The 24,691-nt window shown below is 41.6% G+C and overlaps 1 protein-coding gene across 8 annotated transcripts in view; it reads left to right on the forward strand.

Moving 5' to 3' along the window:
- The window catches only part of CRH (corticotropin releasing hormone), a 78,875-nt gene that overhangs the window by 13,004 nt on the left and 41,180 nt on the right, over positions 1 to 24,691 (forward strand). For 2 of the 8 annotated variants that reach the window (XM_044928730.2, XM_044928731.2), the window contains one exon: positions 18,072 to 18,176. The exons of the other annotated variants lie outside the window; for them this stretch is intronic. The gene's annotated coding sequence lies outside the window, so the exon portion shown is untranslated. The remainder of the gene's footprint in view (positions 1 to 18,071; positions 18,177 to 24,691) is intronic. 8 annotated transcript variants of the gene reach the window in all.

The following is a 24,691-nucleotide window of genomic DNA, read 5'->3' on the forward strand; positions in this document are numbered from 1 at the left end:
TTATCATCCCCTGCCCAGAAACCTTCCACCCCCTACACCTGCCCAGAAGACTTATCATCCCCTGCACAACTACAAATGCAATCTCAACTAAAGAATACCCAAAACATCCTGCCTGATTAATGTTTCTCTTATCGCTTCCACAAACCTCGCTATAAATATGGACCCTCCCTGATCCCTCTCAGCCTGGTCCTTAGGCTGACTGTCGCCCCTCCTTGCCTGAATAAAGGTAACCTACTTCTGTTGAGGTCATCTCTCCTTTTCTGCCTTGGCCGGAACTATACCTGACAATTGTTGCTTACTAGCATCTTTACCCGGAGAAGGCAGTGGCACCCCAATCCAGTACTCTTGCCTGGAAAATCCCATGGACGGAGGAGCCTGGTAGGCTGCAGTCCATGGGGTCGCTAAGAGTCGGGCACGACTGAGTGACTCACTTTCCCTTTTCACTTTCATGCATTGGAGAAGGAAATGGCAACCCACTCCAGTGTTCTTGCCTGGAGAATCCCAGGGACAGAGGAGCCTGGTGGGCTACTGTCTATGGGGTTGTACAGAGTCGGACATGACTGAAGCGACTTAGCAGCAGCAGCAGCATCTTTACATGAAGGTTGACAGGGAAGGTCAATGTTGTTAGTTAACAGCTGAAAAAAGGCTTATTTGGGAGGAGGCTGGAAATGGGAATAAGACATGGGGATTTTCCATTGACTGGTTTATTTGAGCTCTGCCAGTGCATTGACCACAGAGAACCTGGGGCTGTTGCAAAGTTGAGGGCATTTTTTCCCGCCATTCAGTCATTTGCTGTTGTTGTATTATTTTTCCCTGTTTTTAATTTTAAATCCCCTCACCCTAAGATGTGGGGCTTCCTAGGTGGCTCAGCACTAAAGAATCCACCTGCCAATGAAGGAGATGTGGGTTTGATCCCTGGGTTGAGACGATCCCCTGGAGAAGGAAATGGCAGCCCACTCCAATATTCTTGCCTGGGAAATCCCTGGACACAGGAGCTGGCAAGCTGTAGTCCACGGAGTCGCAAAGAGTCGGACACGACTTAGTGACTAAACAACAACACCCTAAGGTGCAGCCAACTGGAAATCACAAAGGTAATGGGAGAAAGAATTTCTTCTTTGCCTTATTCTGTAGACAGGAGCAGTTGTCCATGTGGTTATGTGTATATAGGCACATAAGTATAGATACACACAAATACAGGCACGTGTATGTGCATGCGTAGGAGACAAAAACCTTTTCCCTCTGTGCTCTTAGGTTCAGTGTTTGGAGGCCTGTGAATTAAACTGACAAAAGACAAATAAGCAAGAGAAAAAACAGCTTTTTATTCATGTGAGTATATAGGTAGGAGTACACAGAAAATTGTGACTCAAGGGGCTAGTTAGAATTTGGGGCTTTATTTACCATCTTAATTTGGTAAGGTAAGAGGGAGAAGGGCACTTATAGAAACATAAATGACTTCTTAATAGGAAAGGGCAGGAAGCAGAGGGCATTAAAAAAAAAAAAACATTTTGGGAAAGATAAATGGACCCTTAGGAGGATAGGAGATATGAGAGGGTTGTTCTGTTTTTGTTTTTGATGATGAATCTATTTGATTGTGGTGGTAAGAGTTAGTCTTCCTTGGTTACCTCTGGAGAGAGTATTTATAGATTCTTTTGAGTTCTTTCAGGAAGCTCTGCTTTTAGGCAGATTAAAGGGGTTCAGGAATTCAAGTGCCTTCAGATAAAAATGATTTTTATGCCACAGTGGCCTGTTCTGGGCCCTTTCATGGACTATATGCCCCCATGCTTCAAGCTCATGTCCTGTTAAGTGTAGAGATGACAGGAGAGGGCAGCTGTGAACAACAGTGTTTCTAGGTTTCTGTTCTTGATTGGGGATTTAGGCCCTCTCTGAGCAGTGGTCATCCATTTCTGCAGCGTGGGATTCATGTGTTTCCAGGGGCCTGGGAGAGCTGGAAAGTCCACACTTCTCACATTTGTGTATATCACCTTCTGTTCATCCCATGAAGACTTTTTCATTACTTGCCAGATGTTGGGTTCTAGCAGCTGGGAATATAAGGATGAAAAAAATTTTTTTTCACTTTTAAGGAGCTCATAGACTACTGGGGAGATAGTTATGAAGCTCATAATTAAATATTGTGGATAAATACTAGGATAAAGAAGGACCTGTGATGCTTTTAGGAGTAAGGGAGAGAAGTCTCAACCCAGCCCAGGATGGGGAGGGCAGTGAGAGATGGCTTCACAGGGGAGGTAGCTTCTCAACAGAGTTTGGAAGGCTGGGAGGGCAATTCCCAGAGCTCCAGGGACACTGCAGGCAGAGGGAATGTGTGCACTGGCATAGGGGGCACACAACCCCGTGGTGTGTTTGGGGATTGTTGGTGATGCCATGATTGGAGTGTAGGCGGGGTACTGGGGTTAGATGTTAAGGGGAATGCAGATGATGAACCTGGAAGGCTGTCTAGGGCAGGCTGGAAAGTGCCCCAGAGCACCTAATGAGACAGTGGAGAGTAGGTGGGAGGCAGGGGTACTGTGGACAAGGAGCCCAACAGCAGAAGTGGAATTAGAGTCATGAGAACAGATTAAGATGAACAGGCGTACCTGCAGAGGCACTTTCACTATCCACCTGACTGGGCCAAGGGGAGGCTGAAAGCTCAGGGGCCAGCAGTGGCAGGTTGGAGGAAGCTGATGTGCCCTGGAGTATCTTCTTCGATAATTGTGACAGTTCATGTGTAGCCAGGAAGGAATTATATGTGTGTATTTCCCAGTGGCTACTGCTAAGCCAAAGGGAAAAGGACATTTGCATTTTTTAAAGAATCGATTGAGATTCTAAAGCTACCCTGGAAGGTTAAGAGTAAAAATGCACAGCTTGAAAGACTTGGCTTTTTGGCATCAAGAGTGCTGACCAGATTGACTCTAACCGAGACACAGTTTTTAATTAAGTGTTTATAATGAGACATTTATAGCCACTCAAGAGGCCGTTTTAGTCCTTTGGGAAGAAGAGTTGATGGAGGAGACGTCTGTGATTCTAGTAGAAATTAATATATAAACAGACCTCAATGTGCGTTTGGAAAGAAGCAAATAGGAGGGAAGCACTTTGTGAGGTGAAACTCGTCACACAAATTAAAACTGAATACAGTGGGGGAAACTTAGGGAAAATGCATAGATGAGTGTTTTTCACTCCAAAGCATTTGCTACTGGAAAACCAGCATTAATACCGATGAGGAAATTAGACAACACTCTCAAGTTAATTAATTTATATTGATTTTGATTTAACAGGCATCATGTTAAGTCAATACCAGATGTTTCCTTAAAGCAATACAACTGGATGTGAACTGCACTGAAATAGATGAATTCCTATTTCATACGGAATCGTTAAGCTCAATCAGCGGCTTGATACTGAGTCCATATGACAGACCAGGCCAGCGAGACAGGGATTTGGCTAAAACTAGACTCAGTGATGGACTTCACTGGTAGCTCAGCTGATAAAGAATCTGCCTGCAATGAAGGAGACCCTGGTACTATTCCTGGGTCAGAAAGATCCCCTGGAGAAGGGATAGGCTACCCACTCCAGTATTCTTGCCTGGAGAATTCCATGGACAGAGGAGCCTGGCAGGCTACAGTCCATGGAGTCACAAAGAGTTGGACACAACTGAGTAGCTCAGCACAGCACAGACTCAGTGATGTTTTTAATAGCAGGGATAACTATTATATGGTAGCTGAATTTCCTCTTCCTTGCTTCCTGTCTCTGTGAACACTCCATGGCTGCTGGGACTTCTAGTTGTGTTTCTCTGAGAGGAGGACTTGGTGTCTAATACTTGTGCCTTCTTTTGTATTGGGCATTTTTATCTAACTGTTTAGGAATCCATGGAGTAATTTAGTGTTGACTCCATTCTTTCCAACTAAAGTTTGGGTGTCTTTATGGAGACTGGACTAACATTCCTACAATAGGAATTTTACTTCATAATTTTAGAGTTTCTACTAACACTATAAAACTGAGCTCACATATTTATGTTGCCCTCCATGATTTCCCTGGGCTTCCCTGGTGGCTTAGATGGTAAAGAATCTGCCTGCAATGCAAGAGACCTGGGTTCAATCCCTGGATCGGGAAGATCCTCTGGAGAAGGGAGAGTCTACCTACTCCAGTATTCTTGCCTGGAGAATCCCATGGACAGAGGAGCCTGGTGGTCTACAATCCATGGGGTCGCAAAGAGATGCACACACACACATGCAACATAATTTCCCAAAACGTAGAGTCTCCTTTTCTCTAAGTCCCCTCATAGTTCTTCACATATCCCTGATATACAGCAGTAACTGTATTGCCTTGTAATTATTTATCTGTCTGTCTCATTAGCCTGTGTTCTTGAGGGGCTGTGCCTTCCTCATCTTTGCATTCCCAGAACTGTACTTAGTACCCCCATATGCCCTTTGATGAATATATGAAGAAATGAAAGTCAAAGCTTAACAGGCAAAAATATTTCCACCTTTCCATTTGTGTTGTAAATGTGTTCCTTCGCTTTCTGATGATTCCCGTGTGAGTGTGTGCATGCCCACCTCTACCCTTGAAGTTATTTCCTAAATTTCTTGGAAGAAAGGGATCTCTGTAGAAAAGAGTGACCGTTTCTTATAGGTGGGGTCAAGGGAATAGGCCCAAATTTGCTATCTCACTGAAATAGAAGAAGAAGTATTTATTCAAAATTCAGTTTGCTGCTCTTTTCATTGTTATAGAGTGTCATGTGATATTTATGTTTACTTTAAAATGAACTGCACTGAAGAATATCCCCTAGAGTTAGGACACATGTTGCATTTGGAGTCCAAGTGACCAGGTAGCTTATAAAGGTAGAACTCCACTGATGAATCTGTGTCCTGTTTTTTCTTGTGTTTACTACCAAGATAGCAATGATCTGAGGAAGGTGCTGGGTGAATTATTCAGGCAGTTTAACATGAGAATACTTTTCCTGCTCAAATGGTGTCTTTTCACTTTTGTCTCTATCCCTTGAAGAATTGAGAATGTTATTTTCTTAAAGATTTCAGATGCAAAGACTTTGTTTTCTAGCTTAAACTCTCTCTACTTCCTCAGAAGGAGAGCTTGGTCTTTCCTTATGGAAATTTTATATTAAGTCATTTCTTTTCCCAGATTTAAAGAACAGATGAGAGAAAGAGTTTAGGAAAGTCAAATTAGCCATATTTTTTCCCAGCTAGAACAATTGTGTAATTTGCATCCTGTGTTTCCTTATAGCATTCATTGACTATGTAGCAGTACTGGTAAGATAAAGAACTAAACTCTACGTTATTTAAAATATCAAAGGAAGTAACCACACTCATGGCAGACAAATTTGGTTACTTATGCAAAATGTAATTATTTATTACATTGGTAGCATGCCTGTAACATTGTTAAATACACATTAAAAATAAAGCACAAAAATTAAACAGATATAAATAGATCACAATAGTGTCATATTGTTTAATAACCCTATATCTTGCCGTTCCACCTTTTCATTATAATTTGTGATTTTTGTTTTTTCACCTCTACCTAGATGGCATATTCTTTGAGAGAGCAACTTATTTTTTTAATTGGAGGATAATTGCTTTACAATGTTATGTTGATTTCTGCAGTACATCAACATGAATCAGCCATAGGTATACATATGTCCTCTCTCTTGAACCTCCCTCCCATCCCCTATGCCATCCCACCCCTCTAGATTGTGACAGAGCACCAGGTTGAGCTCCCTGTGTCATACAGAAAATTCCCACTGGCTATTTACTTTGCATGTGGTAATGTATATGTTTCAATGCTGTTCTCTCCACTCATGCCACCCTATCCTTCCCCTGTTGTGTCCGCAAGTCTTTTCTCTATGTCTGCGTCTCTATTGCTGCCCTGAAAATAGGATCATTAGTGCTATTTTTCTAGATTCTATAAATGCGTTAATATATGATATTTTCCTATTTTTGACTTCACTGTGTATAGCAGGCTCTAGGTTCATCCACCTCACTAGAACTGACTCAGATTTATTCCTTTTGATGGTTGAGTAATATTTCATAGTACATATGTACCATAACTTCTTTATCTGTTCATCTGTTGATGGATATTTAGGTTGCTTCCATGTCCTAGCTGTTGTAAAGAGTGCTGCAATGAACATTGGGGTACATGTGTCTTTTAGAATTGTGGTTTTCTCAGGGTATATGCCCAGTAGTGGGATTGCTGGGTCATATGGTAGTTTATGGAGAAGGCAATGGCAACCCACTCCAGTACTCTTGCCTGGAAAACCCCATGGATGGAGGAGCCTGGTAGGCTGCAGTCCATGGGGTCGCTAAGAGTTGGGCACGACTGAGCGACTTCACTTTCACTTTTCACTTTCATGCATTGGAGGAGGAAATGGCAACCCACTCCGGTGTTCTTGCCTGGAGAATCTCAGGGACGGTGGGGCCTGGTGGGCTGCCGTCTATGGGGTCGCACAGAGTCGAACATGACTGAAGCGACTTAGCAGCAGCAGCAGCAGCATGGTAGTTTTATCTTTTTTTTTTCTTTAAAGAAATCTCACTGTTCTCCATAGTGGCTGTGTCACTTTGCATTCCCACCAACAGTGCAAGATGGTTCCCTTTCTCCACATCCTCTCCAGCATTTATTATTTGTATATTTATTGATGATGACCATTCTGACCAGTGTGATGTGATACCTCATTGTAGATTTGATTTGCAGATCTCTAATAATAAGTGATGTTGAGCATTTTTTCATGTGTTTATTAGCCATCTGTATGTCTTCTTTGGAGAAATGTCTGTTTAGGTCTTTTGCCCATTTTTAAATTGAGTTGTTTTTCTTATATTGAGCTGCATGAGCTGCTTGTATATTTGGAGATTAATCCTTAGTCAGTTGCTTCATTTGCAAATATCTTCTCCCATTCTGAGGATTGTCTTTTCATCTTCTTTATGGTTTCCTTTGCTCTGCAAAACCTTACAAGTTTTAACTAGGTAGGTCCCATTTGTTTACTTTTGTTTTTATGCATCACTCTAAGAGGCAGGTCATAGAGGATTGCTGTGATGTATGTCAAAGTGTTCTGCCTTTGTTTTCCTCTAAGAGTTTTATAGTTTCTGGTCTTACATTTAGGTCTTTGATCCATTTTGAGTTTATTTTCATGTTTGGTGTTAGGAAGTGTTCTAATTTCATTCTTTTACATGTAGCTGTCTAATTTTCCCAGCACCGCTTATCGAAGAGACTGTCTTTTCTCCATTGTATATTCTTGCCTCCTTTGTCAAAGATAAGGAGTCCATAGTTGCGTGGACTTGTCTCTGGTCCTTCTATCTTGTGCCATTGGTCTATATTTCTGTCTTTGTGCCAGTAACATACAGCCTTGGTGTCTGAAGTCAGGAAGGTTGATTCCTCCAGGTCCATTTTTCTTTCTCAAGATTGCTTTGTCTATTTGGGTTTTTGTGTGTTTCTATACAAATTATGAAATTTTTTGTTCTAGTTCTGTGAAAAATGTCATTGGTAACTTAATAGTAATTGCATTGAATACTGCTTCGGTAGTATGGTCATTTTCATAATGTTGATTCTTCCAATGCAAGAACATAGTATTTCCAACCCAAGAGCCATCTGTCTATCTCATCTTTGCTTTCTTTCATCTTATAGTTTTCTGTATACAGGTCTTTTGTCTCTCTAGGTTGTTTTCATTTTGCTAATTTTTACATTTTATCTTTCACTTAATTCATAATGCAATCATATTAGCTCAAATACATAAATGTTCTTTATTATTTATTAAAAATGAGAAGCTAGAATGTGGCATAGCATTTATTATAAAGTGAAAGTGCTAGTTGGTCAGTGATGTCTGATTTTATGCGACCTCTTGAATTGTAGCCCGGCAGGCTCCCTTGTCCATGGGATTGTCCAGGCAAGAATACTGGAGTGGGTTGCAATTTCCTTCTCCAGGGGATCTTCCTGACTCAGGGATCAAACCTGGGTATCCTGCATTGCAGGCAGATTCTTTACCATCTAAACCACAAGGGGTTGCATTTTTTTTTTTTTTTTTTTTTACTATAAGCTCTTCTCTAATTAATATTTAGTGACTTTTATTGAAGTTGTTGTTCGGTGACTGTCATGTCCAACTCTTTGAAACCCCGTGGAGTGTAGCGCACCAGGCTCCTCTGTCCTCTGTTATCTCCCGGAGTTTGTTCAAATTTATATCTATTGAGTCAGTGATTCTATCTAACCATCTCATCCTCTGAAGCCCCTTTCTCCTCTTGCCTTCAATTTTTCTCAGCATCAGGGTCTTTTACAATGAGTTGGCTCTTCATACATATCAGGTGGCCAGGTGGCTTCAGCAGCAGTCCTTCCAATGAATATTCAGGGTTGATTTCCTTTAGGGTTGATCTCCTTGCAGTCCACAGGATTCTTGAGAGTCTTCTGCAGCACCACAATTCGAAAGCATCAGTTCTTCAGCACTCAGTCTTCTTTATGGTCCAACTTTCAAATCTGTACATGACTACTAGAAAAACAATAGCTTTGACTACATGTATGTTTGTTGGCAAAGTGATATCTCTGCTTTTTAATATGCTATCTAGATTTGTCATAGCTCTCCTTCCAAGGAGCAAGCATCTTTTAATTCCATAACTGCAGTCACTGTCCATAGTGATTTTGGACGTTAAGAAACTAAAATCTGTCACTGCTTCTACTTTTTCCTCCTCTATTTGCCATGAAGTGATGGGACCAGATGCCATGATCTTAGTTTTTGAATGTTGAATTTCAAGCCAAATTTTTCACTCTCCTCTTCTTTCACCTTCATCAAGAGACTCTTTAGTTCCTCTTCACTTTCTGCCATTAGAGTGGTATCATCTGCATTTCTGAGGTTGTTGATATTTCTCCCAGCAGTCTTGATTCCAGCTTGAGATTCATCCAGGCTGGCATTTCACATTATATACTCTGCATATAAGTTAAATAAGCAGGATGACAGTATACAGCTTTGACATACTCCTTTCCCAATTTGGAACCAGTTGTTGTTCCATGTCTGGTTCTAACTACTGCTTCTTGCCCTGCATACAGTTTTCTTAGGAGATAGGTAAAGTGGTCTGGTATTCCATCTTTTTAAGAATTCTCCACTGTTTGTTGTAATCCATGCAGTCAAAGGCTTTAGCATAGTCAATGAAGCAGAAGTAGATATTTTTCTGGAGTTCCCTTGTTTTTTCTATGATGCAGTGAATGTTGGCAATTTGATCTCCGTTTCCTCTGCCTTTTCTAAGTCTAACTAGAACATCTGGAAGTTCTTAGTTCACGTACTGTTGAAGCCTATCTTGAAGGATTTTGAGCATTACCTTCCTAGCATGTGAAATGAGTGCAGTCGTGTGGTATTTTGAACATTCTGTGGTATTGCACTTCTTTGGGATTGGAATGAAAACTGACCTTTTCCAGTCCTGTGGCCACTGATGAGTTTTCCCAATTTGCTGGCATATTGAGTGCAGCATTTTAACAGCACCATCTTTTAGGGTTTGAAATAGCTCAACTGGAATTCCATCACCTCCACTAGCTTTGTTTGTAGTGATGCTTCCTAAGGCCCACCTGACTTCACACTCAAGGATGTCTGGCTCTAGGTGGGTGACCACAACATCGTGGTTATCTGGGTCATTAAGATCATTCTTATATAGTTCTACTGTGTATTCTTGCCACCTCTTCTTAATATCTTCGCTTCTATTAGGTCCTTCCTGTTTCTGTCCTTTATTGTGCCCATCCTTGCATAAAATGTTACCTTGATATCTCCACTTTTCTTGAAGGGATGTCTAGTCTTATTCTATTGTTTTCCTCTATTTCTTTGCATTGTTCATTTAAGAAGGCCTTCTTATCTCTCCTTGCTAGTCTCTGGAACTCTGAATTCAGTTGGCAATATCGTTTCCTTTTTCCCTTGCCTTTTGCTTCTGTCTTTTTCTCAGCTATTTGTAAAGCCTCCTCAGACAAACATTTTGCCTTCTTGCATTTCTTTTTCTTGGTTATTGCCTCCATTGTATGGTTTTGATCACTGTCTCCATACAATGTTATGAACCTCTGTATTGTGTGACACAAACTACCATTTAAGACAGTTCTTGTATAAAGATTACTTTGTATTTCTCAAATTAAGGTAGTTTATATTCTTATAAAAGTAATTACTGTGAAATAAAAACTTGGATAGGATTTAAACATTAATTCCTTGTTTGCTCCCATAAATCACACTTTCATCACATTCTTTCTGACTTGAGAATTTACAGTCAGGGTAGAACTCAATTTTGAAGGGTGTAAAGCTTACATAGTTTTGATATTTCTCATTAAGTAAAAGAATACAAAATCTAAAAACACAAAATTAGGTACAGAATTAGTTATACCAAGAGAGCACAGCTAAGTACAGATTTTATAAGAGCTGTTGAGAACAAATATCACAGAATCAATTGCCTGACACATTGATACAGAAATTGCCCCCTTCATTCTTGGCTGTAAATTCTTCACCATTTCTTCTGTGATGACAGTTTTGCAGTATTTTCTATAGGGAGAATTGAAAGACAATTCACTGTTCTCTTTATAATGGTTGGTTATAACATGTCATTATTACTGATAGTTTAGAAAAGTTTTTTAAGCTTCACAGTTGAGTGCCATATCATGTAGATTTTTAGAACTGTTGACAAATCTGGGGAGCCTTTATCAGTTTTCTTTCTATGAGCTGTCAGATGTGCTTGCTCTTTGCAGCACATCTTTCTGCTCTGCACCATGAATGTAGGGGTTTCGCATCCTGTTTTAAGGAAGCTGGACATGAGTGAGATGGGGGAACTATTTAGACCATGGACGGGGTATTGATGATTGTGAATACAGCACTACCATTTACTGGGTATTCTCAACTCTTGGTCACTAAATGTTCAGGTAGAGATTAGGCTACTCAAGTGCTCCCAAGTCAGGTTTTAAAAATTTAAATACAAATTTAATCTTAAAATAGCTTGATTTACAGTTTCAAGCCCCTTTCCACATGTGTTGTCTCATTTAGTTCTCTTAATTTTGTGGGAGGGGCATTTTGAGATTTAAAGGGATATGAGGATCTTACCTAAAGTGACAGAAGACGACTGTTACGGGCTCCACACTAAAGACAAAACACCTGTGCAAACAGCTTTTATGCATTACTAGGGGGCAGTAGCAATAGTTATAAGATCATTATGTAATTATATTAAAAATTCCTTTTCTTTTTATCAGTCCATTATATTTGGGTCAAATTCTCTTTATGAGTTGAGCGAGTTTTCTTGGTGATTCATTTCTCTGTCAGGACTTTAAAGTGTTTACTAAAGTCATCACAGGACAGTTAACCCCAGTTTTCCTAGAAAGACTGTCTTTGGACACAGCATGGCACTGAGGGGCTATGTTGACCTCTTAAAAATTGGTTCCAGTAAGTGACCACTAAAGATAAGGAGGTATCTTTGCAACTGACTATGAAGTTGATCATCTATAACTTTCTCTTGATAGATCTATCATAACTAGTTAGTGAAGGCAAATCAGTTAAAAAAGAGGGAAGTAGATTATTAGAGTGAATCATCACATATAGAGAATGGCGAATGTCTGTTCTGTTACCTAAACTGGTGTTAAATGCTGATGTAATAAACAGTGAGAGTGAAGAAAAGTTGCTGCTAAGTCACTTCAGTCATGTCCGACTCTGTGCGACCCCGAGAACTGCAGCCCACCAGGCTCCTCTGTCCATGGGATTTTCCAGGCAAATATACTGGCTGCTGCTGCTAAGTCACTTCAGTCGTGTCCAACTCTGTGCAACCCCATAGACGGCAGCCCACCAGGCTCCCCCATCCCTGGGATTCTCCAGGCAAGAGCACTGGAGTAGGTTGCCATTTCCTTCTCCAATGCATGAAAGTGAAAAGTGAAAGTGAAGTCGCTCAGTCGTGTCCGACTCTTAGTAACCCCATGGACTGCAGCCTACCAGGCTCCTCCGTCCCTGGGATTTTCCAGGCAAGAGTTAGCAGAACCATTTGTTCCAGCTTTAAAAAAGTGTCATAAAAAATCACTGTATTAAGATATCTTTGTCGTCAGCAATACAACACATTGGAATGAGCAAAGGCTTTGGGTTAATATAGAACTTGATTATCTCAGATGCTCACTTATTGCAGCTCACCATTGCAACTCAATGCAGTCATTGCAACAATGCAAGAGTGACAGATTTTATTTTCTTGGGCTCCAAAATCACTGCAGATGGTGACTGAAGCCATGAAATTAAAATATCCTTGCTCCTTGGAAGAAAAACTATGACCAACCTAGACAGCATATTAAAAAGCAGAGACATTACTTTGCTGACAAAGGTTTGTCTAGTCAAAGCTATGGTTTTTCCAGTAGTCACGTATGGATGTGAGAGTTGGACCATAAAGAAAGCTGAGCACTGAAGAATTGATGCTTTTGAACTGTGGTGCTGGAGAAGACTCTTGAGAGTCCCTTGGACTGCAGGGATATTCAACCAGTCCATCCTAAAGGAAATCAGTTCTGAATATTTATTGGAAAGACTGATGCTGACACCCCAATACTTGTGGCCACCTGATGTGAAGAACTGACTCACTGGAAAAGACCCTGATGCTGGGAAAGATTGAAGGCAGGAGCAGTGGGGGATGACAGAGGGTAAGATGGTTGGATGGCATCACTGACTCAATGGACATGAGTTTGAGCAAGTTCTGGGAGTTGGTGATGGACAGGGAAGCCTGGCATGCGTCCATGGGGTCACAAAGAGTCAGTCAGCAACTGAACTGAACTGATTGCAGCTCACTTATGATATTGGGTGAAGTATTACAACTGTTAGAAACCTTTGTGTCTCATCAGTGAAGTAGCCAATAGTTGCAAATGTTTAGAATTGAGGGTTGTTATTCTGGAGAATGTGTACAAATTGCCTGGTACATCACATTCATGTGACAAAATTTGCTGTTATAATTCACATAAAGTTGGAAGACTTCTTTCTTTCTTGTCTGAAAGCAATCTATTGTTTTTTCTGATAAAATAAGAGGTCTATCGAGCAAGAAGGTAAGGATATAACAAAAGCTGTGTGGAGCAGGTTTTTGCCTAAAACATAGTGTGATGGTTAATTTCATATATCAACTCAGCTAGGCCACAGTAACCGGATACTTTGTCAAACACCAGGCAGGCTGTCGCTATGAGAGTATTTTTTTTAGATGAGCTTTTCATTCAGATCACATGGACCACATCCTTGTCTAACTCAGTGAAACTATGAGCCATGCCATGTAGGGCCACCCAAGACGGACGGATCATGGTAGAGAGTTCTGATGAAATGTTGTCCACTGGAGAAGGGAATGGCAAGCCACTTCTTTATTCTTGCCTTGAGAACCCCGTGAACAGTATAAAAAGGCAAAAAGATAGGACACTGAAAGATGAACTCCCCAGGTCAGTAGGTGCCCAGTATGCTACTGGAGATCAGTGGAGAAATAACTCCAGAAAGAATGAAGAGATGGAGCCAAGGCAAAAACAACACCCAGTTGTGGATGTGACTGGTGATGGAAGTAAATTCTGATGCTATAAAGAACAATGTTGCATAGGAACCTGAAATGTTAGGTCCAAGAATCAAGGCAAATTGAAATAGGAGATGGCAAGATTGAATATCGACGTTTTAGGAATCAGTGAACTAAAATGGACTGGAATGGGTGAATTTAACTCAGATGACCATTGTAGCTACTACTATGGGCAAGAATCCCTTAGAAGAAATGAAGTAGCCCTCATAGTTAGCAAAACAGTCCAAAATACGGTACTTGGATGCAGTCTCAAAAATGACAGAATGATCTCTGTTTGTTTCCAAGGCAAACCATTCAATATCACAGTAATCCAAATCTATGCCCCAGCCAGTAATGCTGAAGAAGCTGAAGTTGAACAGTTCTATGAAGACCTACAAGACCTCCTAGAACTAACACCCAAAAAAGATGTCCTTTTCATTATAGGGGACTGGAATGCAAAAGTAGGCAGTCAAGAAACACCTGGAGTAACAGGCAAATTTGGCCTTGGAGTAAAAAATGAAGCAGGGCAAAGGCTGATAGAGCTTTGTCAAGAGAACGCTCTGGTCATAGCAAACACCCTCTTTTAGAAATAGAAGACTCTACACATGGACATCACCAGATGGTCAATACCGAAATCAGATGGATTACATTCTTTGTAGCTAAAGATGGAGAAGCTCTATACAGTCAGCAAAAACAAGACCGGGAGCTGACTGTGGCTCAGACCATGAACTCTTATTGCCAAATTCAGACTTAAATTGAAGAAAGTAGGGGAAACCACTAGATCATTCAGGTATGACCTAAATCAAATCCCTTGTGATTATAAAGTAGAGGTGACAAATAGATTCAAGGGATTAGATCTGATAGAGTACCTGAAGAACTATGGACAGAGGTTTGTGACATTGTACAGGAGGCAGAGATCAAGACCACCCCCAAGAAAAAGAAATACAAAAAGGCAAAATGGTTGTCTGAGGAGGCCTTACAAATGGCTAAGAAAAGAGGAGAAGCAAACAGCAAAGGAGGAAAGGAAAGATCTACTTATTTGAATTCAGAGTTCCAAAGAATACCAAGGATAGATAGAAAGCCTTCCTCAGGGATCAGTGCAAAGAAATAGAGGAAAACAATAGAATGAGAAAGACGAGAGATCTCTTCAAGAAAATTAGAGATACCAGGGAAATATTTCATGCAAAGATGGGCACAGTAAAGGACAGAAATGGTATGGACCTAACAGAAACAGAAGATATTAAGAAGTGGCAAGAATACACAGAAGGACTATACAAAAAAGATCTTCATGACCCAGATAATCATCATGGTGTGATCACTCACCTAGAGCCAGACATCCTTGAATGTGAAGTCAAGTGGGCCTTAGGAAGCATCACTATGAACAAAGCTAGTGGAAGTGATGCAATTCCAGTTGAGCTATTTCAAATCCTAAAAGATGATGCTGTGAAAGTGCTGCACTCAATTTGCCAGCAAACTGGGAAACCTCAGCAGTGGCCACAGACCTGGAAAATGTCAGTTTTCATTCCAATCCCAAAGAAAGGCAGTGCCAAAGAATGTTCAAATTGCCACATAATTGCACTCCTCTCACACACTAGCAAAGTAATGCTCAAAATTGTCCAATCCAGGCTTTAACAGTACATGAATCGTGAACTTCAGATGTTCAAGCTGGTTTTAGAAAAGGCAGAGGAACCAGAGATCAAATTGCCAACATCCGCTGGATCATCAAAAAAGCAAGAGAGTTCCAGAAAAACATCTATTTCTGCTTTATTGACTATCCCAAAGCCTTTGACTGTGTGCATCACAATAAACTGTGGAAAATTCTGAAAGAGATGGGCATACCAGACCACCTGACCTGCCTCTTGAGAAACCTATATACAGGTCAGGAAGCAACAGTTAGAACTGGACATGGAACAACAGACTGGTTCCAAATAGGAAAAGGAGTATGTCAAGGCTGTGTATTGTCACCCTGCTTACTTATATGCAGAGTACATCATGTGAAATGCCAGGCTGGATGAACACAAGCTGGAATCAAGATTGCCAGGAATAATATCAATAACCTCAGATATGCAGATGACACCACCCTTATGGAAGAAAGCAAAGAACTATAGAGCCTCCTGATGAAAGTGAAGGAGCAGAGTGAAAAAGTTGACTTAAAACTCAACATTCAGAAAACTCTGATCATGGTATCTCGTCCCATCACTTCATGGCAAATAGATGGGGAAACAGTGGAAACAGTGAGAGACTTTATTTTTGGGGGCTCCAAAATCACTGCAGATGGTGACTGCAGCCATGAAATTAAAAGACGCTTGCTCCTTGGAAGAAAATCTATGACCTACCTAGACAGCATATTAAAAAGCAGAGATATTACTTTGCCAACAAAGGTCCGTCTAGTCAAAGCTATGGTTTTTCCAGTAGTCATGTATGGATGTGAGAGTTGAATCATAAAGAAAGCTGAGTGCCAAAGAATTGATGCTTATGAACTGTGGTGTTGGAGAAGACTCTTGAGAGTCCCTTGGACTGCGAGGAGATTTAACTAGTCCATCCTAAAGGAAATCAGTCCTGAATATGCATTGGAAGGACTGATGGTGAAGCTCCTGTACTTTTATCTAATACTTGATGTAAAGAACTGACTCACTGGAAAAGACCCTGATGCTGGGAAAGATTGAAGGCATGAGGAGTAGGGGACGACAGAGGATAAGGTGGTTGGATGGCATCACCGACTCAATGGACATGAGTTTGAGCAAGTTACCTGAATTGCTGATGGACAGGGAAACCTGGCATGCTGCAGTCCATGGAGTCTCAAAGAATCAGACACAACTGAGCAACTGAACTGACTGACTTTCATTCAGAGCGGTAGACTTTGTAAAGCAGATTACCCTATAATATGGGTGGGCCTCATCAGCTCAGTCGAAAGCCTTCAGAGAAAAGGACTGAGGTCCCCAGAGGATGCAGAAATTCTGTGTTCAGAGTGATGCTGGTCAAGCTGCAATGTCAGCTCTTCCCTGGGTCTACAGTCTACCAACCTCCACTGTAGATTTGGGACTTAACTGGCTTCCAAAATTGCATTAAGCAATTCCTTAAAATAAATCTTTATTTCTCTCATTCTTTTTCATTTATTGTCTCCACCCCTACCCCTGGTCTCTCTCTCTTTTCTTGGTTCTGTTTGTCTCTAGAATCCTAACTAATATGCTCAGATGAAATATCGATTTGATTTGTAGTAACCTGATGGGCGACAAGTTCACTCGGAGCCTGCCTCTCTCTGGCTTATTTCTCTTCTCCTTTTAGCTTCCTTTTGATTTGCAGGTGGTAGATACCTATACAGCTTTGCTCAGTAAGTGTTCTCTATGTTACAGATGATCAAAAAAGTCAGCAAATAACAAGTGTTGGGTAATTTATAACCATTTACAGTGTGTATTTGTATACATCATTTAGTACATACACCAGCCCCATGGAATAATTAAAAGCATCCCTGTCTTAGAGATAAAAGAATAACAATTAAAACAATACTGAGTGTTTATCAAGTTCTTCTGGGCTAAGCATGTCACAGAAGTAATCTCATGTACACCTCACAGCAAAAAAAAACTACCCCTAATTTACAGATGAGCACCCTGGCTAGAACTTGAACTCTCATCAACTGATTCAGAAGGAGCCTTTTTACTCCCATGGAAAGATGAGAACATTCCTTATCCCCAGACAGACAAGACACCCTCAGAGCGCATTTGTGGCATAGGTCTCTGTGCTACTGCCATATTTCTGGAACTTAGTTAAGTCTGGTATTCAATTAGGACAGAGATCAAATGACTCAAGGCAGCGAAACCAGCCCCTTGCGTCTCTAGAGCTAAAGATTCTCATTTACAGCTATTAATATTGAAAGGGATGAGACATATCTTTATATCAGTCATCAATTTTCCCTTGTCTTCATGGTGCAATGTCAGGATGATTCTGGGAACAAGTTCATGGCACCTTAGGAAGTACGAGGAAGCAGAGGATTACAGGACTTAGGTGCTGTTGGGGCACTTCGCTTCTTACCCTTCCCGTCTTTGGATAGATGAGGAAGCTGAGTGAAGTCGCTTGCTCAGGGTGCAAGTGAGCAGCTACGATTTGATGTGCACGCAAAATCACCTGGAATCTTGGTAAAGTGCAGGTTCTGACTCTGTTAGACTGGGATGGGCCTGATGCTTCTGATCCAGGGGCTGTGCCATGAGTCAGAAAGGAGAGGGAAGCATTATGACAGACAGGAGAAGTGGAAGGAAGGAATGGGGTCTTACCAGGTCCCATAAATAGGTGGTGGTGAGACAGGTTGGTCTCTACAGTGTTCATTATTACTCAGATGCTCTTTCACAGCCACTGCTCTATAGACGATGACATGATTTCACATGGTACCATAGGGGTTAAGAATTTTAGCAGGTTAGAACAGTGGACTAGTTCTTAATATGCTTAAAGTTAAGGGGAATAAATACAGTCCAAAAAACACATGCCAATACAGGATAGGGGAGATACAATTTAATAGCTGCCTGTGTGGAAAAAACCTAGAGGCTTTAGTTGCTTATAAGTCTGTTGACTTAATAACGTGGTGTGTGCTTTCATCAACAGGAGTATGGTCTGCGGGGAAAGGGAGGTGATGGGTTCCTGCCACATTGCACGCGTGGTAACACGTCTAGAGGATTGCTCAGCTTAGTGGACATCACATCGAGAGGGGTATGAGAATCCTGAGTGCATCTGAGGGAGCATGTCTGGTGAAGCATCTGTGGACGATGCAGTTGAGGAATAGTTGAAGAATCGGGGTTTGTAACCTGGATATTAAAATAATGTAAGGCCTGACTCAAGTAATATTTCAGTGGCCATCATGTGTGTGATAATATCTGGCTTGTCCTGTGTGAACCACAATCAGTAAAAGTTGAAACTAGAAACAGATTCTTCATATTCTAAGGCACTTGTGACTGAGTAAGGGAACCCGGCTTGAAGTTGAATTCCAAGTAAATCACTTACCACTCTGCCTTAGGCTCCCTAGAAATATGGGAACAAAATCTTCCTCGCTGGTGGTAATGAATCAGTGATAATGACTCATTGTGAGATAATGACATAATGAGATAATATGTGAAAAACCATGGCCACGTATGGCCAAGAGTGCTGACTCAATCACTTTTAAAAAATGAACTACCTCAGGAAGTAGTGAGTTCTCTGTTGCTGGAGGTATGCAAACCAAGGACAATGAGCCTCTTGGGAATTTGGGATGAGACCATTGCACAGAGGTTTGCTGTGGACAGGAGATTGATGTACAATGAACATGATTTATAGGACCCTTCCAATTTTAAGAATCCATGCAGGTTGGCATCACTTTTCCTGGTTATTAAAAATGCAGGTGGAAAAATTGCTTTATTCAGTTGTAATATTGATATTAAATACTATTCACCTCACAACCCAAGATAGGGAGGCAGAAATGGACTTTATTTTGAGCATTTCATTTCCTACTCCCAAACTGAATCATTTTCTTTTGAGTTCTAAAATGGTACTATTTCATTTTATGAGGCTATCTAGGGCATACATACCATACAGAAGAGTTTCCTATGTAGTATGATTTGAGGAGAGCAAGTTCAGTTCAGTTCAGTCGCTCAGTTGTGTCTGACTCTTTGCAACCCCATGAATTGCAGCACGCCAGGCCTCTGTCCATCACCAACTCCCGGAGTTCACTCAGACTCACATCCATTGAGTCAGTGATGCCATCCAGCCATCTCATCCTCTTTCATCCCCTTCTCCTCCTGCCCCCAATCCCTCCCAGCATCAGTCTTTTCCAATGAGTCAACTCTTCACATGAGGTGGCCAAAGTACTGGAGTTTCAGCTTTAGCATCTTTCCTTCCAAAGAAATCCCAGGGCTGATCTCCTTCAGAATGGACTGGTTGGATCTCCTTGCAGTCCAAGGGACTCTCAAGAGTCTTCTCCAACACCACAGTTCAAAAGCATCAATTCTTCGGCGCTCAGCTTTCTTCACAGTCCAATTCTCACATCCATACATGACCACTGGAAAAACCATAGCCTTGACTAGACCTTTGTTGGCAGAGTAATGTCTCTGCTTTTGAATATGCTATCTAGGTTGGTCATAACTTTCCTTCCAAGGAGTAAGCGTCTTTTAATTTCATGGCTGCAGTCGTCACCATCTGCAGTGATTTTGGAGCCCAAGAAAATAAAGTCTCTCACTGTTTCCACTGTTTCCCCATCTATTTGCCATGAAATGATGGGACCAGATTCCATGATCTTCGTTTTCTGAATGTTGAGCTTTAAGCCAACTTTTTCACTCTCCACTTTCATCAAGAGGCTTTTTAGTTCCTCTTCACTTTCTGCCATAAGGGTGGTGTCATCTGCATATCTGAGGTTATTGATATTTCTCCCGGCAATCTTGATTCCAGCTTGTGCTTCTTCCAGCCCAGCGTTTCTCATGATGTACTCTGCATATAAGTTAAATAAGCAGGGTGACAATATACAGCCTTGACATACTCCTTTTCCTATTTGGAACCAGTCTGTTGTTCCATGTCCAGTTCTAACTGTTGCTTCTTGACCTGTATATAGGTTTCTCAAGAGGCAGGTCAGGTGGTCTGGTATGCCCATCTCTTTCAGAATTTTCCACAGTTTATTGTGATGCACACAGTCAAAGGCTTTGGCATAGTCAATAAAGCAGAAATAGATGTTTTTCTGGAACTCTCTTGCTTTTTTGATGATCCAGCGGATGTTGGCAATTTGATCTCTGATTCCTCTGCCTTTTCTAAAACCAACTTGAACATCTGGAACTTCACGGTTCACGTATTGCTGAAGCCTGGCTTGGAGAATTTTGAGCATTGCTTTACTAGTGTGTGAGATGAGTGCAATTGTGTGGTAGTTTGAGCATTCTTTGGCATTGCCTTTCTTTGGGATTGGAATGAAAACTGACCTTTTCCAGTCCTGTGGCCACTGCTGAGTTTTCCAAATGTGCTGGCAGATTGAGTGCAGCACTTTCACAGCATCATCTTTCAGGATTTGAAATAGATCACCTGGAATTCCATCACCTCCACTAGCTTTGTTGGTAGTGATGCTTTCTAAGGCCCACTTGACTTCACAGTCCAGGATGTCTGGCTCTAGGTCAGTGATCACACCATCGTGATTATCTGGGTTGTGAAGATCTTTTTTGTACAGTTCTTCTGTGTATTCCTGCCACCTCTTCTTAATATCTTCTGTTTCTGTTAGGTCCATACCATTTCTGTCCTTTATTGAGCCCATCTTTGCATGAAATGTTCCCTTGGTATCTCTGATTTTCTTGAAGAGATCTCTAGTCTTTCCCATTCTGTTGTTTTCCTGTTTCTTTGCATTGATTGCGGAGGAAGGCTTTCTTATCTCTTCTGCAAAGGGAGATTCAGTTACACCAAATTATTTTTCCATTGGTCCTGCTATTATGCTGTGTGTTGTATATAGTAACTAAGTTGTGTCTGACTCTTTGTGGCCCCATAGACTGTAGCCCACCAGTATCCTCTGTCCAAGGGATTTCCCAGGCAAGAATACTGGAGTGGGTTGCCATTTCCTTCTCCAGGGGATCTTCCACACCCAGGGATCAATCCTGCATTGCAAGCGGATTCTTTACCACTGAGCCACCAGGGAAGCCCATATTGGTCCTGCTGTGTATCTTAAAATTATTCTGTCATTCCTTTGTGCAGAGCTATCAAAAGGTGAATATTATTTAAGGCTTAATGCCTTAAGCCATTATCAGTCATTAACATCTTGGTCAGACACAGTTTGTTCCTTAGTGTGTTACTGTGCACTTGTGAAAGTGAACTGTTCAGTCATGCTGGAGAGAGCCGTGTCACCTGGCAGCCCCATCTGCTTGCTCACTCGAACCCCCACCGTATTAGCACCAGGCCAAGAAATGTGGGCCACTCCCAGCCACTGGCCGATCACAGTGAGGGTAGTAATGCAGGTCTGTCCTTGAGAGATGGCATGTCGTCTCCAACCAGGAGTCCCCAGTCAGCCCAGCTGACCTTATCCAGTCCCAGATTTTACCTGCCCAGTCCTCTCCCTTCCCCTCTCATTCTCAAGTACAGACCTGCTCTGTGGTCTAAGGCCCTTCCTGCCTTCTGCTTCTCCCCTTTACCTTCACAGGCATTTCTCTCTACAGATCTCCTGCATATCCAGCCTTAGAGGACCTAAACTAGCGCAGGTGATAAACCAGAGCAGTCTGAGAAAGTGGGGTGTCAGATGGGGTTGTGAAATTGGCTTGAAGTCAGGGAGGGCTGAGAAATATCCTGAAACTCAAACATTCTGAGTGATGTTTAGGGCATGGGTGATCCCTGGCACAGGGTGGGGCCCAAGTGCTAACCTTCAGAAGTTTAGGTGACTTGGGAAAACCCCCAGTGAGGGAGACCCCCTTGTGGAAGCAATGATTCAGCATTTGAAAATTAGGGCATGCAACAGAGTTGTCTGTAGAGGCAGTGGAGTCAACTGGTTACTATCTAGTTGTTCCAGTGCCCTGCTGAGAAGGCCATGGGAACCCTTCTGTGAGAAACCAGGGCCTCTGACAAGCAGTTAAAGGCTAACCTGCGAGCCAGAGGCTGTCTTTGAAAGCTTACAGAGACCTGGCTGAGCAGCATCTTTAGCGAGAATTGCAGAGTTCAGAGATTTTGAATGCTCTGCTGAGCCAGGTCTGTCAGACCAAGGTCAGGGCTCTGGTTGAGGAAACCTGGACCCAGAAACATGGCAGGAAGATGTCTGGGTGGATGTCTCTGAAGACTTCCCTGAATCCACCAAGTCTCCCTAGTACGAGCCAGCACTTGCCCAGTGCTGGGAGATGCTATGGGTCTCATCTCCACAAGAAACAGGAGCTGCCCCCCTTATCCCTACTTGGCTGCCAGGTATAATGAGCTGTCTTCTTCTTCCTGCCTCGCTTCTTGCTTGAAGTCTTCCTGACTTGGTCCAGGTCACACTCACATGCTCTTTTGCTTCAATGCCATTAGAACTTGCATGTCTGCTCTCACCGGGCTCTGGCATTTTGTCTTGTGTTCTGCTCTGGGCGCGTAACTTACCTCACTTGAGGAGAAATGTAAGGCAGTGGAGGTGGTGGATAGAGCATGAGATGAGGGACCAGGATGACTGGGGTCCATTATTCACTAGCTATGTGAGCAAACGACTTCGTTCTTCTAAGCCCCATTTCCCTTATCTGTAAAATGGAAATGTACAATTTACCTCATATATTATGAATAGTTAGAGGTGAATATGCAGAGCACCTGATACATAGGAAAAAATATTTTGTCATGTATTATCTTTTTTTCCTCTTGGTGTCTGTCAGAGAATCTAGCAGGAAGGACACAAAATTTTCTTCATAAATATTTGACATAAAATTGAATTGTGTTTTTGTGATCATCTTTTAAGATAAAGGCTGTGATGAAACTGGTGCTTCTTGTACTTTCCTGGGTGTGTGCATCCATTGGAAAATCTGATTTGATGGATCTGAAGAGCAAATTTTCACATGTCCTCAGGGCATACTGATATTCATACTACTTGGGAAAATTGCTGTAATCTCAGAGGATGCTGTAAACCCTTAACTATTATGTCAGGGTATCTGTTTCATAGAAATAAAGGAATTATTACACTATCCTCTTAATAATTGATTCATATTGCTGTGCAACTGATTTGGGCCAAGTGACCAGCATTAACAGGTGGGTGTATGTGGAGAAGTAACAGTGCCATTTAGCTACTGTTGGGTCAGAGCCATCAGCTGCATGAGTGGGTGCTCAGTTTCCAAGTGGGCTCCAGATATATTTTCTTAATTGAATAAAATCCAAGATTTCAATTCATTTCAAAGCTGCATAATGTGGTAATTAGAAGCCTAGTTACTTCTAATGCCCTGAAGAGAGACTCAGGATTGTCTCAGAAGTCCTGCGGCCTGAGCAGATAATTACAAGCACTTCTTGGTGATAATTGCGAACCTGAGAGCTCCACGGAGAGAATGCCCGTGAAACCCAGGGCTTCGAAAAGCTAGAGCCCTGCTCTAACTCAGGCATTGTTATCAATAAAGAGATTTTTGCCTTTTATGAAGCTGAAATTGTCAGAAAAGAGGTTCTTTCACATGTCATTTGTTTCATTCATCAGTCCACAATGAAGTGGTTTTAATGAGGCATGGGCTGGGCTGAGACAGAGATGAAAATAGAGCAAAGGCTAACAGGGAAGAGAAAAGAACATTCTTCCATTGTGGAAGGACAGTCTTGAAGGAGATTTCCTAATGGGAGGATTTGCAGTTTTAATAGCACACTTGAAATTTAAACTCAATCTATTTCCAGGCAGCAAAGAAAGTATCTTTAGAGATAATCAATATATCTTTTTTAAAAGTTAATTTATTTATTTTAATTGGAGGCTAATTACTTTACAATATTGTAGTGGGTTTTGCCATACATTGACATGAATCAGCCATGGGTGTACCTGTGTTCCCCATCCTGAACCCCCTCCCTCTTCCCTCTCCATCCCATCCCTCAGAGTCATCCAAGTACACTGGCCCTGAGCACCCTGTCTCATGGATTGAACCTGGACTGACAATCTATTTCACATATGGTAATATACATGTTTCAATGCTATTCTCTCAAATCATCCCACCCTCACCTTCTCCCACAGAGTCCAAGAGTCTGTTTTTTACATCTGTGTCTCTTTTGCTGTCTCGCATATAGGGTCATCATTACCATCTTTCTAAATTCCATATATATGCATTAATATACTGTATTGGTGTTTTTCTTTCTGACTTACTTCACTCTTTATAACAGGCTCCAGTTTCATCCACCTCATTAGAACTGATTCAAATGTATTTTTAACAGCTGAATAATATTCCATTGTGTATATGTACCACAGCTTTCTTATCCATTCATCTGCCGATGGACATCTAGGTTGCTTCCATCTTCTAGCTATTGTAAACAGCATTTGGATAGATTCAAAACTAGTGGGAGAAGGTGAGGGTGGGATGATTTGAGAGAATAGCATTGAAACATGTATATTACCATATGTGAAATAGATCGTCAGTCCAGGTTCAATCCATGAGACAGGGTGCTCAGGGCCTTAGGAAGCATCACTATGAACAAAGCTAGTGGAGGTGATGGAGTTCCAGTTGAGCTATTTCAAATCCTGAAAGATGATGCTGTGAAAGTGCTGCAGTCAATCTGCCAGCACATTTGGAAAACTCAGCAGTGGCCACAGGACTGGAAAAGGTCAG

Source organism: Bubalus bubalis, chromosome 15 (assembly GCF_019923935.1).
Source record: "Bubalus bubalis isolate 160015118507 breed Murrah chromosome 15, NDDB_SH_1, whole genome shotgun sequence".
Taxonomy (NCBI): domain Eukaryota; kingdom Metazoa; phylum Chordata; class Mammalia; order Artiodactyla; family Bovidae; genus Bubalus; species Bubalus bubalis.